Below are 18,074 nucleotides of genomic sequence, written 5' to 3'. Positions count from 1 at the left end.
TTACACCAATATGATATTAATTTTACTCACTCCACTACGGACTCTGGAAAGCTAGTCACAGGTGAAGTCTACCCATGGCAGGGTATGGCAGGATATCATTGCCATACCCATGGCAGGGTATCATTGTTTCTTGTAGCATTTACCCCATACTGCCTTATAAGTGGACTTGTTAAAAATCTGTTTTATTTATCATCTTTGCTCTGCTCTGTATTACCTACAACATCTTGTCAAATGATTCACTCATAGTGTCCACCCAATATGAGTCTGTGGAATGAATGAATAAAACAATAGCACACACATTTATATTTTTAATTTTTATTTATAAATACGAAACAAAAATCAAATAGTGGATTGTGTCAATTAGACTTTTGTCCATTCTGCTCTCTTTTAAGATGAATAAAGTTTTTTTTTCAAGGAGAATGTTCTAAATAAAGTCAAAGATTTTAGTACCTTATTTACCAAAAAAGGGATTTTGATATAAAGAAATTATGTCATATGCCACTAAAATCAGGGCATTCATACAAAAACAAAAAAAAAACAAAAAAACATTCTCACCAACTCAGTCACTAGTCACTACTGAAGTTCAACAACAATGTCTAACAGGAATTTGCCTCCTTAATGTAATTTCAATTATATTCTGTAAGCCTTCTTTTGGTTACTGCATTTAAAAAAGGAATTAATGATTAATGCAATTAAAAAAGGAATTCCATGGTAACCCTGCTGTTTAATTTATTCCATTCCTTTACCATCTGTATTTCAGATATCAACACCTGGGGAAAAGGTGCCAGTTTTGTATAAAATAGCCTCTTAAAAATAAAGTCATTCCATTTTTAAAGTAAATTTATATTACACTATAGCTTTAATCCCAATGCTGATTACTTCTATTATTTTTGTTCCTCAAACTTTTCATTTGCACTGACATGACCTAAAATATTTAAAATGTCACTACTAAAATTTTTATATATTTCTATTTATATGTCAAATATTTTATATAATCCAGAAAACATTTGCCCAGAGTTGATGGCAGTTTCTTATCTCTGACCTGAATTGGAAATCAATATTGAAGGTCCAGTCATTGTATTCTTACCATATCATCTTCAGGATAGTTGCAATTTTCCTAACTGCATGTTTAGACTTCTATAGAGGTTAGTCTTCTTTTTTTTTTTTTTTTTTTTTTTTGAGGTTAGTCTTTTAAAGCAAAAGTGAGTTTTAAGTTTACTAGTAGGCATTCAGGTTAACTCAAGTTTTATCCAAGAATTTTTTTTTAAATTTTTATTTATTTGGGACAGTCACAGAGAGAGAGAGAGAGAGGCAGAGACACATGCAGAGGGAGAAGCAGGCTCCATGCACTGGGAGCCCGACGTGGGATTCGATCCCGGGTCTCCAGGATCGCGCCCTGGGCCAAAGGCAGGCGCCAAACCGTTGTGCCACCAGGGATCCCCCAAGAATGTTTTTTAAACATTCTTAAAGATACAGAAAATCGAACAAACTAGCCAAATGTCCTTGAAATCTCATTATTCTTCTAAATATCTTACCGGTGGAAATAAATAAATAATAAATAAATAAATAAATAAATAAATAAATAAATAAATAAATATCTTACCCATGAATTTAAAATCTTCCCACATTCCCATGTTATTATGTACAAGTCGTACAACTATTTATCATGACAAAGAACCATATTTTAAAATAACTACTTTTATTTCACATACTTACACATGAATTATTTCCACATCATTTCTTTGTTTTTTTTTTTTTAAGATTTTATTTAATTATTCATGAGAGACACAGAGAGAGAGAGGCAGAGACACAGGCAGAGAGAGAAGCAGGTTCCATGTAGGGAGCCCCATGAGAGACTTGATCCCAGGTCTCCATGATCATGCCCTGGGCCGAAGTTAGGTGCCAAACTGCTGAGCCACCCAGGCATCCCTATATCCATCTCATATCATCTTTATGTACCAAATTTGGTCAGGACTTTGTCACAGGTTGTTGAAAAATATTTAATTCAACTTATTTATTTTCCAAATTTCCATGCTTTATCATTGCGTTACCACATGAATTAGTGTAGCATAGATTATTGATGATGTCCACATAAGCCTTCTCCTTTCTCCTGATTATCAGGGCCTCATTTTGTCGGGTTGCACACCATCTTTGCATTCATGAACTCAGGGAAGAGCCCCTTTAATTAACGCAAGACAGAGATGGTATTTTTTTCCTCTTTAACTCTGATTGGTATAATTCTGGACAATAAGATTTGAGGTAAGGTTAGTAGAGTCTTCTAGGAAAGGTTTTCTTTGCTCTTTATAAAAGGTCACAATACAGATGTGTCCTTTGCCCATTGCTGTGTGAAGAAATCATGATACTATAACCACCTGGCAACCAGGAACAGGAGATCCTGAGTTTGAAACTCTCAAAGAATCAGAGAGGAAAGACAAAGAAATCTGGGCTTTTAATTTTAATGACATTGTTGGACTTCTAAAGCACCCAGGGGCTTTTCTGGACTTCTTATCTTAGACAAGCAGCCCCTTGTGTTTGAGCCATCTTGGCTATGATTCTGTTACATGTGATCTGAAGCAGTCTGTAACATCTCCATAATACAAATAAGGAAACTGAGATTCAGAGAAGTTACACAGATGGCCTAAAATGGTTCAGTGAATGAATGGAGAGGTCTGGCTAGAATAGAAATTCCTAGATCAGTCCTCTTTTGAGTTCATTGTGAACTCTTCTTAAGAACTGGTTGCTTGCACAAACCATTAGCAATGTATTGTATAAAGGTGTGACGTATGCAGTAAAGTATTTTATGCAATAATGAGCACATATGCATGTTATCTTATGTCGAACTTTATGAAATAACCTTTCTTGTGCATTAAAAATCTTCAAATATGGGAGGGGCTCCTGGGTGGCTCAGTTGTTTAAGCACCTGGACTCACATCATGATCTCTGGGTCCTGGGATGAGCCTTGCCTCAGGCTCCCTACTCAGCCAAGAGCCTGCTTCTCCCTCCCCCTTCTCGCTCATGCTACCCCCCTCACGCTCTTTTGTTATCTGTCTCTCTCTCTCTCAAATAAATAAATAAAATATTTTTAAAGAATACCTGGGTGGCTCAGTGGTTGAGCATCTGCCTTCAGCTCAGGGCATAATCTCGGGGTCTTGGGATTGAGTCCCACACTGGGCTTCCCACAAGGAACCTGCTTCTCCCTCTACCTGTGTCTCTGTCTATCTCTGTGGGTCCCCCAAGAATAAATAAACTAAAAAAAATCTTTTAAAAAAATGTTCAAATATTAGAAATTTCAAGTGGTTCACCTCATTAATTTTATTGAATTCCCATTGCTAATATAGAGCAAACATACCTAATTAATGTACATTAAATGCTCTTTATTTTGATTAAGTTTGCTACCTAAAGTTTAAAGTGAAATTTCCCATATTTTCCATAAATTACTTTTATTGACCTTCTTCCAAGAAGAAATTCTAGTTTGTTTAAACTAGTTTGAAAAGTTTGTAAGCATACCCAAAAATGGCAATGTTGTAGAACTCTAAGCATCTGAAATACATGCTCAATTTTTTTTAATATTTTATTTATTTATTTGAGAGAGAGAGAGCATGAGCAGGGGGCAGAGGCAGAGGGACAGCTGAGCAGGGAGCCCAGTGAGGGCCGGATCCAGACCCTGAGATCATGACCTGAGCCTAAGGGAGACACTTTAGCTGATTGAGCCACCCAGTTGCCCCCATGCTCGTTTTCTTAAATGAAGACCTACAGGGCTCAATCAGAAACTGTAGCATGTTTCAGACGATAAAGTTCCATGCATATAATAATGTGACCTAAATAAGCCGTTAAAATATGATGATGTAACAACTGAAAAGAAATATACGTCCCATTAGAAAATGCTGCATCATGTTTTTTTGCAAAAGATGTATGTGCAGTGACTTTGGGGGATATTATTATTTGCTGTCATTTAACGTGGTACTTTATAATTTATTATCGTTTTAATTCAGCCATGTGGGAGTTTATTAAATCCTTTCTCCTCAATGGACACCCAGTGGCTTTAAGAGAGTAACATATTGAACTCAAAGAGTTGATTGGATTTGTTTTCAGTGTTATTTTAACTGACATTAGAATATGGTACCGAGAAGAGGAATTCAACCTTTTTGCTAAGTTCTTCACAGCACTATTTACTTCCAAAAGTATATTTTCCATAAACTGTATATTAACACATTCTATGAAAACTAAGATTATTTACTCTCAAAAAGTTTAAACACTGCTTTAAATGCATAGAGTTCTCCACAAAAATGAGATTAGCAGCTTCAGTATTGCAGTGTAGCCATATTACAAAAATTATTACAGAAATCAATATTGCTTTCATTTCCAGAACTAATCTGATGGTAAGATCTTGTTTATATAGATATTAAACAAATGCATTATTCACATTTTGTAATGATTTTCTAGAGAAAAAAAAGACTTTTTTTAATTATCATATGGAAGTGGTGTAATAAATGAGTATAATCTTTATTAACAGAAAGTTAATTTGCATAAAACAAATGCTCATTGAATTATTGAATATGATAATATCTACATGCCTACTCCTGTTTGTCATATTTTGTGCCTTTTGGCGACATCAGAATTATAACAATCTGATTTATGCATTAAATTTAATGCATAATATGACAACGTACAGATATGTATGCCTTATAATGTATAATTTAAGCATGATTGCTATATATTTCACCCATTCTTTCATGGCTTTACCGATTTTCTCATGCAGCCAGAAATCACGATTAAAATGCAGGTTGCCAGATATGAATGTCTGTTTGAATTAATGAATATTTTCATAAAAATACTCCAACTATGAATGTTTTAAAAACCTTGTCATAACATTCACCAAACTTACACATGACAGCAAGCATGTGTTACTGCATTTTCATCTTAAATATTTGATGATTGCCTCTTTAAATCCAAGATTCATAACCCAAAGGCTTTCATTTTCTTACACCATGTGTAATTCAAGAGACATTTATTAGTACAGTCCTCTTTTTATGCATCAACAAAACATATCTGAAAAAAAGCAATATATGAACTTCCCAGAATTTCGGACATATTTTAAGATATTAATTATACATAACAATATCTTATAATATGTATACACTATTTATACTCTTTCGCTCTCTCCCAATGGAATAAAGATAGGATTTACAATAAAGATGATTCTGGTTAAACATTAAAAACTACAATACAACTGGAATCTCTTTCAACTTACATTAAAAATGTGTAAACATTTCCTAACGTATCCACATTTTCAGGAAATGATTACAGGGCACTGCTGCAATTTATGAGATTTTGAAAAACACTAGCGTTCTTCTAACAATTTCTTGCCAATAACGTCAGTTTTTAAATTACAAATTTAAATTGAGCATAGGTAAATAACAGTAACAGGTCTGTTACAGTCATCTTTATTACTTAAGAAGGAAACCAACTAACAATTGTAAGAGCAATTCCATACCAGGTTTCAACTGAAGGTTGCCCATTGATGGGTCACTCTCACTTGACCTTGAGTGTGCAGAAAGGTAGTTCACCATGGTAACCTTGGTCTTGATGCTTTCCATACAGTAAATCATTTCGGTCTCTTCATGTAATTCTTTTATTGGCTGTGCAATTGAAATGTCATGCTTCACGAACAGAGAAGCTAGTAATTTCTTATGGGTGATTAAACCACCTTTCTAATGTATGAGCATGGATAAAGTTGTATGCAACATTTTAACACACATTTAGTTCATCATAATGTTTTCTCTGTTTTTTAAAAAATATTCTGGTAGACATATTTTACTCTAACATATTTTCTTAATCTTTAAATGCATGCAGTTGTCAGTATACCATCAAATATCCGGTATCATCTGATATGTTATATGGTGGCGTTTCTACCTATAGAAAGAATGCATGTGTGTGCACTTATGTTTATAAATAAAACAAAGCTCTTTAAATAAACTGAAGTTTCAAAAAGCAGAGAATTTTTTTTATTTTATTTATTTGTTTTTTAGCAGACAAGTTTTAAAAGGACATTTTAAGCCCTCAGCCAAAACTGACATTCCACCTTTAATTATGTGAAAAAAAAATTAAAGTATTTTAATGACAAATTATGAGAAAATCATGAAAACCATGATTTCTTTAAAAAGCAAGATTTACAAAATTGCTTTTTCCTTTATGAACTGTTCATATTCATATCTCTAGACAATCATTCCCTTATGCTTTTATAATAAAACTCTGCTTTTTTGAAGCTCATTCCAATCTACTATATTACTCTCATAATCACATCTGTCAAGATCCCAGACTCAACCCCCCACCACCCAGTCCTCCCATTTGTTGAAATTTTGGGAGTTAACTCACAGTTTCTCTACTCATGACAATTTCTGCTATCACTCAGGGAGATTTTAAAAGTCACATGTACAACTCATTTCAAATCCTGACCTCTTAGTTCCTTACCACCAGTGCCTCTCTTTGGTCATCCACTTCCCTGTACAAACACTAGAACCTAAAAATCTTCCATTTTTAATATTGGTATTTTAAGAATTCTCCCCATAATTACCAGTTTTTGTTTTATATTAATTGTTATTTAACTATACTAACTATAACCCTACAAATCATTACAACAGAAAACTTCAATTTTTTGATCCCTCTAGTATCTCCCTATAAATAGTCCTTTATGACATCACCTACCTCTATACTGAACTAAAATCTTATCAAACATGATTCTAACTATTACCTTTATAATACCTACCTCTATTCTTCTGTCTCTGCATTTTACCCACTTGAGAGACCTCAAATTTTGGTGGTCCCAATAATGTTCTTTCTTCAGGTCTAACCTCAGGCATCTGAGCCTTGCTAGAGAAAAACAACAGGGAATGTGTAAATTAATAACTCACCAATCTTAACTGAACACTCAACACTACCTGGTAACTGTACCACATACATTGATCAAGCCACTTTCCTGTTCTCCACACAAAGATTTCAAACCCTCTGCATGATCCTCAAACCACCAGTATTCTCACAGAAACCTCATTTTCATCAGAGAGTGTCACCTTCAACCAGAGAGTAAATAAGCAATGAGAAGAAAATTCCCTGCCAGCAAAACTGTGAACTTGCCTGCATTTGTCCCAGTTTCTTATTATTTTTTTGTTTAAATAGGTGCTTTTCTTCTGCTGCTATTAGATCCATTTCTCTCCAATTCTGGGATACTTTAGTATCAATGACCCCTTCACTAATTTTGTCAAGTTCTCTTTCTAAAACATTCTAGATCACTCCTAAATCAATGCATTTTCATTATCTTTCAGATCTTCATTAAATGTTTCTTCGCTGAATAACCATTCCCTCCAAAATAAATCAGATTCTCTTGTTTTTCGATCTTATTTTCCATCAACAGTATTTCCTACTTTCCTGCATTTTAACTGACATTTTTATCACAATTTAAAATTCAATTTAAGTGATCATTAAATTAATATTTGCCCTTCAATATTTTTTAGCATTATAAGATCACCATTGAGGCACATAGTAAGGGCTCAATAAATCTTTCATGAATATGAATGATTTATTGTTATTCTAGTGAATAACAATAGAAGAAACTGACATAGCATGTACTATGTGCCAACCACTATATTTGTAAACTCATTTAATGCAGCAAACCTACTTTCATGTTATAAATGAGAAACCTCAGGCACAGGCAGGACTTGACAGACACAGAAGAGTTTGGCTCCAGAGGTTATGATTTAACAACTATACCCAACTGCTCATGAATGGATGAAATAAAATTATTAGAGTATGCCAACACAAAAAAGCAAAAATATTACAATATAATTGTGATGAGATTTAGTCCATATTTTTATGAAATGAAGCATAACAATGAGGTGGCAAAGTTGAAGTATAAGTTCAGGATTTTTTCAATCCTTTGACATTTTGAATTGAAGTGTATGGAAAAGGTATACATTTTTTTCATATTCATCTTTGGTGCCTTAATTACATTCTATTTTTTCTTAGTAAATTAGCAATATTCTAAGGTCAAGTTAATATTAACAGTGACTAAAAATGGAAGAAAAAAATTAAAATCTACAGTACAGGACATTGGTCTATTTGGGAATAACAGCAGACTACCTTTGGTCACATGAGTCCTCTGTGCTTGAGCAAAGGGTCGACTCAAAATAAGTATACTAAAGGCTGACTCTGGCTGTTGAAATACAAAGAAAATGCTAGAAATGAAGAGTATCATAATGATGGAGCAGGGATGTGAGGGAAGCAGTTACAGAGAAAGAGAAAAGTCAGTTAAATAATATCCCTCTTCCAATACTGGCTTCGCCCCACTAAATTCTTTAGAACTGAATCTACATAGCCTTCAAAATATAGGGAAGAATCACACTCATTATATTTCATTTTTCACCAACATTCTATAAAGTATTGAAGAACTGAATATAATATCTGATTCAATAATCAAGAGAAGAGGAAGCAATTTTCAACAAAGCCATCCTCCATGAGAAAAGAAACACACTTGAGAGAATATAAGAAGGCTTTCAACTCAGTGGGAAGGGAATGTGAAAGCACTTCATTGAAGCTCATTGTAGCTTGTGCACAGTTTGCCTGCCAAGAAATGCTCATTCAATATAGGGAAATAAATTCCCATTCACTAATAAACACAGTCAAATGCAAAGTTGCTTTACAAAGTCAAAGTCTATAAATATCTCATAACTGGTTTATGCCTTAACATAATTCCTCTGAATTATATTTTATCACCAAGCTTTTTTTTTTTTAGTTATTCTATTCCTTTCTTTGACTTCAATTGTTCATGGCACAATCATATGTTCCTTAATTTATTCATATTTCCATGGGAGAAGATCATAATTCTCCAAATACTGGAATCATACAGTGTGGAGATATTTAATTTTTCAGGTTTGTACATATGAATAAACAGGAAGCAAAAAGATCAATTACTCATAGTGTTAACCATCAGCACCCAATCCCCCTGTCAGCCAAGGCTCAAGTGTCATCTCTTGACGTGAACATTGACCCAGGAGTCAGGAAAATAGCCCAGGGGTTGTATTTTCCAATAATGTACTGGAGACCTATGACAAGCTCACAGCCAAGTAGTAAAGCACTTCTTAACTCACAGGACCATCAAACTGGATTAAGTGCTTTGAAATCCATGGATAACAGGTGCTCCAAGGACTGAAGAGCTCACCAGGTCGCCTCTTTCCCTCCGGGTCACTCACCTCCTTTTGCCTCATGTTAGGAGAATATTGATGAGAAGAGTGACAGAAGATGCCCATGGCAGCAGAAAGTAATGTAAGGGAAGCCCATTAATTTCTCACATACAGATTTTTATGCTGCACTGCTAAAAATTCTATAATGATCTTTAAAAACATTGATGCAATTTTCAGAATCCTTAGAAGAGTCTCATCAAATGATTAAAACTTGGTTTTACAGACAGTTACAGATTTGCCTTCATACCAAAATTGCTCCTAATAACATATTATTAGCCAATTTTAGGAAGATTTTTTGAAAAATAGTTTGATGAATCATAATCATCTAACAAGATAGCAGTACATCCAAATAAGGATTTAAAAATACTGAAGATGATCTAAAAATAGCATCTCAATGAGGAAATCAATTTATAACTCAGGAAATGGTTCAACATTAGTCAGTAGAAGTTCGCTGATTTACAAAACTTAACTACTTGAAAAGCCATAGAAAATTTTTACGAAATAATCTATTCTTTAATTTTAAAAGTTACTATCAAAGATTTCCTTGAAATGAAACATGGTAGTAAAATATGATTCAATTTGAAAAAAATTACTTCACTAAGTTTAGAAATTCACATGTAATTGGCATTATAAAACAAGGAATGCCTGCACTGTAGTCTCTTCATTATCCTAGGTATACAATCTACAAATCAATAACCTCTAAACTGTATATTTAATATTTTAAAATTTTTAAAGAATTGTAAAATTCTTTTACAATGGATTTAGATTCCCCCTTTCTCCATGGCAATCTGAAGAGGTCTCTAAAACTCGATTTCAGAAACTTTGCATTACAGCATGACTCTGCTGGGCTATCCAGCACTCCAACTGACTTGGGTTTTGGTGAAATAATGGTTCATTGGATATTCATTTTCCTCATTGCTATTACAAGAAAAAAAGGGGAAAAAATAAAAAGATTGTGATATATAGTAAAATAGTTTTTGTACTGTTAGCTCATTTTTCCTTAAACAAAATATAAAAATAATGTGGTATAGTAAAATAGTTTGCACATTGTCGGATTTTTTTTTTTGAGTATTTCAAAAGGCATAGCAAACCTTTACAAAAAAGACATATGACCTTTCCATCTCATTACAAAATTAATTTGTATTGTTGTAGGAAGGGAAAATACAGGGCAGAAATCACCTAAGAAAAATATCTAAATGTGGAAATAAATGTCTTTAAATGTTAGCCCAACTAATCTACATATTTTTCTCTAAATTTAGCTGAAAGAAAAGTATATAATTCCAACTTGGCCTTGAAGCACAAATATAACATGCAATGGACAGCAAAAACAACTGAGAAATTTGACCTAAAGGGAATGGGAAGTCTGTACCACACAGCCAGGGTGATAGAGAATGCTGTGGGGAACTCTCTGGTCCTGGTAGCACAAATCTGTGTATTGCTGGCATTGCTTATTTCTGGATACCACCTGGATTCTAGCCAGTGTCCAGGGTGGGTCAAATACTGTCATTAATCTCTACTTCTCAAGTTGTAAAGAAAAAGATGAAAGCCCAGGTTTATTTCTCATCTCCATTAAATCCCTGTTTACAGTATGATAATTGAAAACTTTTGGAAATTGAGTTTTTATAAAACAATATTTTTATTGCAATCAATGAGTGTTTGAAAAAATGTAAAGTGCATTGGTAAGCTAATATTTAACTGTGGAAATTGATTTTTTTATGTTTGCCAAACTGATTTACATATTTTTCTCAGAATGTATCTTAAAAAATGTGTATTCATTCATCTTGGCTATAAAACTCGGATACTGTGCAATGGGCAGAAAGAATAACTTGAGAATTCAGTGGCAAACAAATCAAAAGGAAAAAAGGCTTATGAAATGTTCAGATATTTGCCAACAGGTAAGAAAGGTAAAAATATCTTTGCCTTACTTTGAACAGAATTATTTATTTTGTATTCAGATTTTGTTAACCTGATAAAACTCTTGAATTTTTTTGTAGCTGCATTCTGTTTGTTTGTTTACCATATAGTTAAATAACTTCTATTGCTTTATTATATTTTAATAGACCTCGTACATGACTAGGGAAATGAACTCATCTTTACCAAACATTTATTAAGAACATCCTTAATAGTACCCATTACAGGATACCCCACAGGTATGTTTTGTTTTGTGCAAAGACCCCTTCCTGGAAAGCACTGTGTCAGGTCATAAATTCCTTCCTACAGTCCTTTCCCACCTACTACCAGCCAAAAACACGTGACCAAATGTATCTGTCTAAGGTGTACATCTGGTCCTCTTCTTCCCTGCCTCAATGTCATTTACTGACTACCCATTGCCTATTTACCAAATGCTAGGCATTATGCTTATTACTTTGGGTATATGAGTTTCTTTAATCTTTATAACAACTCCAGCTGGTTATACTAATATCATCTCTATAAGAGAATATAAGTAATTTGACTAAAGTCATACAGCCAGTAAGAGAAAGAATTCCTAGCCTAGACTAGCAGACTCCAATGTCCATATATTTAACTATCATTATGACGCTTTTTCAATATGCCAGAAATTACTCTAAATTTATCTCCTAAGATGCCTTTACATAAGTCCTCTGATCCAGCAAGAATGGTATACCTGCTGCATAACTCACAGCCCAGGACTACATTAGGTGCCCCTCAATTAATGTTGCTGGAATACAAGGAAAGCATTTGTGACTAGAAAATTCCATCACACTAAAGCTTTAAAAACCTTTCATTCATGTGTGAATTTAAGAAACAAAATGAACAAAGGCAAGAGAGACAAACACAAAACAAAACAAAACAAAAACCACTTAAATATAGAGAACAAACTGGTAATTGCCAGAGCGGAGGTGGTGGAAGGATAGGTGAAATAGAGAGAAGATTAAGAATACACTTATCATGATGAGCACTGAGCACTGTATAGAATTACTTAATCACTATATATGTACTTAATATAACACTGTATATTAATTATAATTCCTTTTGAAAAGATCTTTTTAACTCCCAAATTTCTTATTACAATGTGCCAGTTAAATAAGAAAAAATTTTCTTCTTGGCTAATAATTTCGTCATTTCTTATGACATTCTTAAAGATTATCTTAGAATCATAGGCCTCCCTAAAAACATGAAAAAGCTATTCTTTTGCTAAATATTAAAGAGACCACTCAAGAAATAGTTATTTTTTTGGAATATTTATTTAGCAGTTTTCTGCTCCCTGCAATGTAGGTTAACTCCATTCATGAGTTTTCTTGTGACTGCTGGAACAAATTACCACAGACTCAGTGTCTTAAAAGAAAAGACAATTATTATCTCATGGTTCTGGAGGCTGGAAATCCAAAATCAGTCTCACTGGCCTGAAATCAAGATGTTACGAAGGCCATGTTCCCTCTGGAGGTTCTAAAGAAAGAGTCCATTCCTTGCCTCCTCCAGCTTCTGGTGGCTACCAGCATTTCTTGGCTTGTGGCTGCATCACTTCAATCGTCAAAGTCAGTTTCTTCGGATCTCTCTCTGCTCCATCTTCACATCAGCTTCTCCTCCATCTGTGTCAAATCTCCCTCTGCTTGTCTCTTAACAAAGCACTTGTGACTGAATTCAGGACCTGCCAATGATTCAGGATAACCTTCCCATCTCAAGATCTTTTCCAAATAAGATATCATTTACAGGTTTTAGGGATTAGGACTTGATATCTTCGGGACCATTATTCAGCCTACTATACTATCCATCTATAAATGTCATATCAACTGTATGAGAGAAATGTGGCTGAAAGACAAAAATATCATGACATTTTTTCAAGTACGGAAATTTGAAGTATTTTTGTAAGAACTCCTTCAGCACGGGACGCCTGGGTAGCTCAGTGGTTGAGGGTCTGCCTTCAACCCAGGGTGTGATCCTGGAGACACGGGATGGAGTCCCACATCGGGCTCCCTGCGTGAAGCCTGCTTCTCCCTCTGCCAATGTCTCTGCCTCTCTCTCTCTCTCTGTCTCTCAAACAAATAAAATCTTTAAAAAAGAAAAAAAAAAAAGGAACCCCTTCAGCAGTTTTTCCCATGCCTTCTGCATCTGCATTCTTATCTCCTATAACTTGACCTGAAGCACATACAATAACATGCTCATTGGGGTTGTCAAATCATCAGTGAGAGATTAACAAATAGTAATCATTTTTTCCATGGTACTATGCAAGTAAAGAGTAATATTTTAAGTAAAATTTGCCATTATAAAAACAGGTTACTTACTGCATTTTTCAACAATATGGATGGACTTGAGGCCATTATATTTTATGAAATAAATCAGACAGAGAAAGACAAATAGTGTATGGTCTCACATCATACAAACAATATAAACCAAACAGGTTCAACAGATACAGAGAACAGATTGATGGTTGCCAGGGGTTGGGAGTTGAGGGATGGGCAAAACAGGTGAAAGGACTCAAAAGGTACATACTTCCAGTTATAAAATAAGTAAGTCATGGGGATGAATATATAGCATGGTGACCATTGTTACTAATGCTGCACTACATATTTGAAAATTGCTAAAAGAATAGATCTCAAAAGCATTCATCACAATAAAAAAATTGTTTTGCTTACTATGGTGAGAGATGTTAATTAGACTTATTATGGTGATCATTTCACAATATATGCAAGTATAAAATCATTATGTTATACATCTAAAATTAATATGTCAATTATACTTCAATTTTTTTTAATTTTTAAAAAAGGACATTCAAAAGATGAACAATAAACATGCCAAAACATTTGGCCGGAAAAAAAAAACCAGGTCATTTAGTACATGACTTCCTACTACAGTTGTGTCAGGTTACAGGGGCAGAGGCCTTGACAGTATAATAAGTTTGACATTTAGATATAGTGACCACATGGTGAAAGGGAAGAAAACTTAGGATCCTGACAGATAGGGAGTTGGGATACATTAAGCCTGGATTCTGAGTACACCATATCTTCATTGAAGAAGTAATCCAGAAAAAAACTACCTAATAACACAGGAATATAGCAAAGAAACTTAAACCTAATCTTTCTAATCACAAGCTTGCAATTTAAATGACTTTGAGATTTAAATTCACATGAATGGCATGGGAATTTCCACTCAGGCTACTGTTACTTTTGGGGCATATGACAGAAAGAAAAACAGCCCATATCACAGAAATACATGCTCAGGAAAACCACACAGACAGACAGACAGACAGATACACACACACACACACACAGAGGCTCACTGAAGACACGCAAGCTAAAATAACAAAACAAAATAGGAAACCATAACAAAAAATAGTTAGATGCAATGAACAATAGGATTAGACTCTAAGACTTGTTGAAAATAAAACAGTATGATAGAGATGGTATAAAATGAAAAATATTACAGCGATTAAAATAAAAAGATGATATGACATCATATAAAAGAACAAGTATATTTTAAAAGAAATGAAACACTGAAACATTCAGTTATTTGAATTTATTTATTTTTTTTAAGATTTTATTTATTTATTCATAGAGACAGAGACAGAGAGAGAGAGAGAGACAGGCAGAGGGAGAAGCAGGCTCCGTGCAGGGAGCCTGACGTGGGACTCGATCCTGGGTCTCCAGGATCATACCCGGGCTGCAGGCGGTGCTAAACCGCGGCGCCACCGGGGCTGCCCAGTTATTTGAATTAAAAAAAAAATTATAGTCAATTAGAAGTATTTAGAAGCAGCTAAAGTGAAAGTTAGTTACCTGGAAAATAAATCTGTAAAAATTGGGGCACCTGGGTGGCTCAGTGGTTGAGTGTCTGCCTTTGGCTCAGGTCGTGATCCCAGGGTCCTGGGATCTAGCCCCACAAAAGGCTCCCCACAAGTAGACTGCTTCTCTCTCTGCCTATGTCTCTGCTTCTCTCTGTGTGTGTTTCTCATGAATAAATAAATAAAATATTTTTTAAAAATCTGTAAAAATTAGTTGGAATGAACAAAGATAGCAAAAAGAAATTTTTAAAAAGAGAATAGTGACGTTAAAAGACCTAGAGAATAGAATTATAAGTTCCAACACATCTTTAATATGATTTTTAGTATAAAAGAATAAAGAAAATGGAAAGAACCATATTAAAGTAATAAAGAATGAAAGCACTAAATTTTTGCATCTAACACCAAAAGCAGAGAGAGCAATAGCAAAAATAAACAAATGTGACTACATCAAACTAAAAAGCATCTGCACAGCAGAGGAAACCATCAACAAACTAAAAAGCCAACTTACTGAATGGAAGAAATTATTTACATATCATATACCTGATAAGGGGTTAATATCCAAAATATGTAAATAACTCCACTCAATAGCAATCATCATCATCATCATCATCATATGATTTGGAATGAACAAAGATAGCAAAAAGAAATTTTTAAAAAGAGAATAGTGACTTTAAAAGACCTAGAGAATAGAATTATAAGTTCCAACATATCTATGGGCATATTATGGGCAGAGGATCTAAACAGAGACTTTTCCAAAGAAGACATACAGATGGCCAACAAATACATGAAAGGGTGTTCAACATCACTAATTATTAGGAAAATACAAACCAAAACCACCATGATACATCACCTGACACCTGTTAGATTAGCCATTATCAAAATGACAAGAAATAACAAGTACTGGAGAGGATATGGAGAAAAGGGAAACTTCACACACTAGTAATGGGAATGTTAATTGGTCCACTCACTATGGAAAATAGTATGGAGGTTCCTCAAAAGCTACTCAGTCATAAAAAAGAAGAAATCTTGCTATTCGTGGCATGAATTGACTTTGAGGGCATTATGGTAAGTGAAATGAGTCAGAGAGAGACAAATGCTCTATGATTTCACATATATTTGAAATCTAAAAAAACAAAAAAAAAGACGATAAACAAAGCAAAACATACAGATATAGAGAACAGATTAGTGTCTATTAGAGGAGAAGAGAGTTAGGATGGACAAAATGTGTGAAGCGGGTCAATTGTATGGTGACAGATGGTAACTAGACTTATTGTGGCAACTGCTTTGCAGTGTATACAACTATAAAGTTATGTTTTGCCTCTGAAACTATGATATTGTTATTTACAATTTCATCCCAAATTTAAAAAAGGTAAGTCAAAAGGTAAGTCAAAGAAATAAAAATATGACACAAACACTGATGAAATAAAAAGAAATTGAGAAGTTAAAATCTATAGCCAGTTCTTTAAGAAAAAAAAAAGTATTTAACTAGAAGACAGTATTTGCAGCTCATATCAATAACAACAAATTGGAATCTGAAGTATGTTCTAAATATACTGCAAATCAGTAAGAAAATCAACAAGGCATATGTACAAATCACAAAGGAGAAATCTAGAGCAACTAAACAAAAGGCACAGTTGGATAAAAAAAAAAGGAAGAAGAAAACATTTGAGCACCATTTATAATTTATTTTTTTGAGCACCATTTATAATTTAAAAAGAAATTCTAAAAATAAGAGAATCAAACTGCCACATTCAGCAAAGAGATCCAGGAAGACAGGGCTAAAAAAGGGTAACTATTGGATCCCAGAATCTACAAGTCAAGAGTAATCTTTATCAAAGCATCAGCAATAGTAAAATCAGTTTGTAATACATCGAGAAACAAATGTGAAGAAAGGAAATGGAAACAGAGTATTGACTTTCTTTACAAAATTAGATGATCCAGAGGCACCTGAGTGGCTTAGTCCCTTAACAGTCTGCCTTTGCCTCAGGTTGTGATCTTGGGGTCCTGACATCCTGGGTCCTGGGGTCCTTGGGTGGAGCCCTGCTCTGTGCTCAGCAGGGAGTCTGCCTCTCCCTCTCTCTCTCTCTCTCTCTCTCTCTCTCTGCCCCTCCCCCTGATCCCCCTCTCTTTCAAATTAATAAGTGAAATCTTAAACTAAGAAACAAACAAAAAGATGATGCAGGAAGAAGATGTAGTAATAGCTGGAGCTAAGATACCCGCTCAAAGTAGGCTTATTTATTAATTTTTCACTTGATTGTTTTATTACGGAGCTTATTATTAAGCTCAGAAGTAGCCACAAGACAGGGAAAAGTTCTTAAAGTAAGAGAGAAAATAAATGATAGAGCAATGCTTGGGAGAAAGCAATCAATTGCACCAATGCAAAGTTTAGCCTTGGGCAAAAGAGTAAAAATAATGCCTTAATTTTTAAATTGATGTGTATAGGAGATGGGTCTGCATGAAGTTGAGGACATTTGGTAATATAAGAGAGCAAAGTAAGAGGAAGTGAGTCTAACATTAGGAGAAGTAGAAATGATTTAGATATGACATTGTAGAGATCTAAGCGGATGTCAGACTACAACCATATTTTATTCATGAAAAAAATATATTATACAAAGCTAAATTAAACATGGGCCATCATGCCCTTAAGGAGCTCAGTCTACCAGGAAAAGTGAGACCTGTTCAAACATAACCAAGATAACTAAATTGCCATTCATTCCTCCTTTCTCGATATATACATATTATTTTGTTCTTTTCTCTTTCATTTTATAAGATCACATAGCATCCTGTGTTCCTCTTTCTTCCCAATTCTCTAAAGGGATACATGAAAGGGGGAATGTTTACTATAGTGCCAACATTAAATGCAGGCTCCCTTCCACAGCTTAGCTCTGTGGTCTCTATAGAAACTCATCCAAAGCTCTGGAATGATTTGTGCTAAATGCATGAAAGAGATGAGGGCTAGCAGAAGTCATTAAAATTATTCTATTTCTTCTTGTCCCATACGCAAATAGACGTCACCTTAGGAAAAGCATTACCTGCACTTCCTAATATGAAACTGACTTTGGTCACAGAGTCAAAATATTTTAAAGATAGACAAAGTCAATTTTATT

The 18,074-nt window shown here is 34.2% G+C and overlaps 1 long non-coding RNA gene across 1 annotated transcript in view; it reads right to left on the bottom strand.

Annotated features, from left to right (window-relative positions):
• Positions 1 to 4,501: 4,501 nt before the first annotated feature.
• The window catches only part of LOC125754001 (uncharacterized), a 28,348-nt gene continuing 14,775 nt past the window's right edge, over positions 4,502 to 18,074 (bottom strand). The window contains exons 2-3 of the long non-coding RNA XR_007407148.1: positions 6,767 to 6,870; positions 4,502 to 5,639 (exon numbers count right to left, since the gene is read on the bottom strand). This is a non-coding gene — a long non-coding RNA (uncharacterized LOC125754001). The remainder of the gene's footprint in view (positions 5,640 to 6,766; positions 6,871 to 18,074) is intronic.

Source organism: Canis lupus, chromosome 29, assembly GCF_003254725.2.
Source record: "Canis lupus dingo isolate Sandy chromosome 29, ASM325472v2, whole genome shotgun sequence".
Classification (NCBI taxonomy): Eukaryota; Metazoa; Chordata; class Mammalia; order Carnivora; family Canidae; genus Canis; species Canis lupus.
The sequence above is the reverse complement of the archived record's forward strand: the minus strand, read 5'-3'. Positions and strand labels throughout refer to the sequence as shown.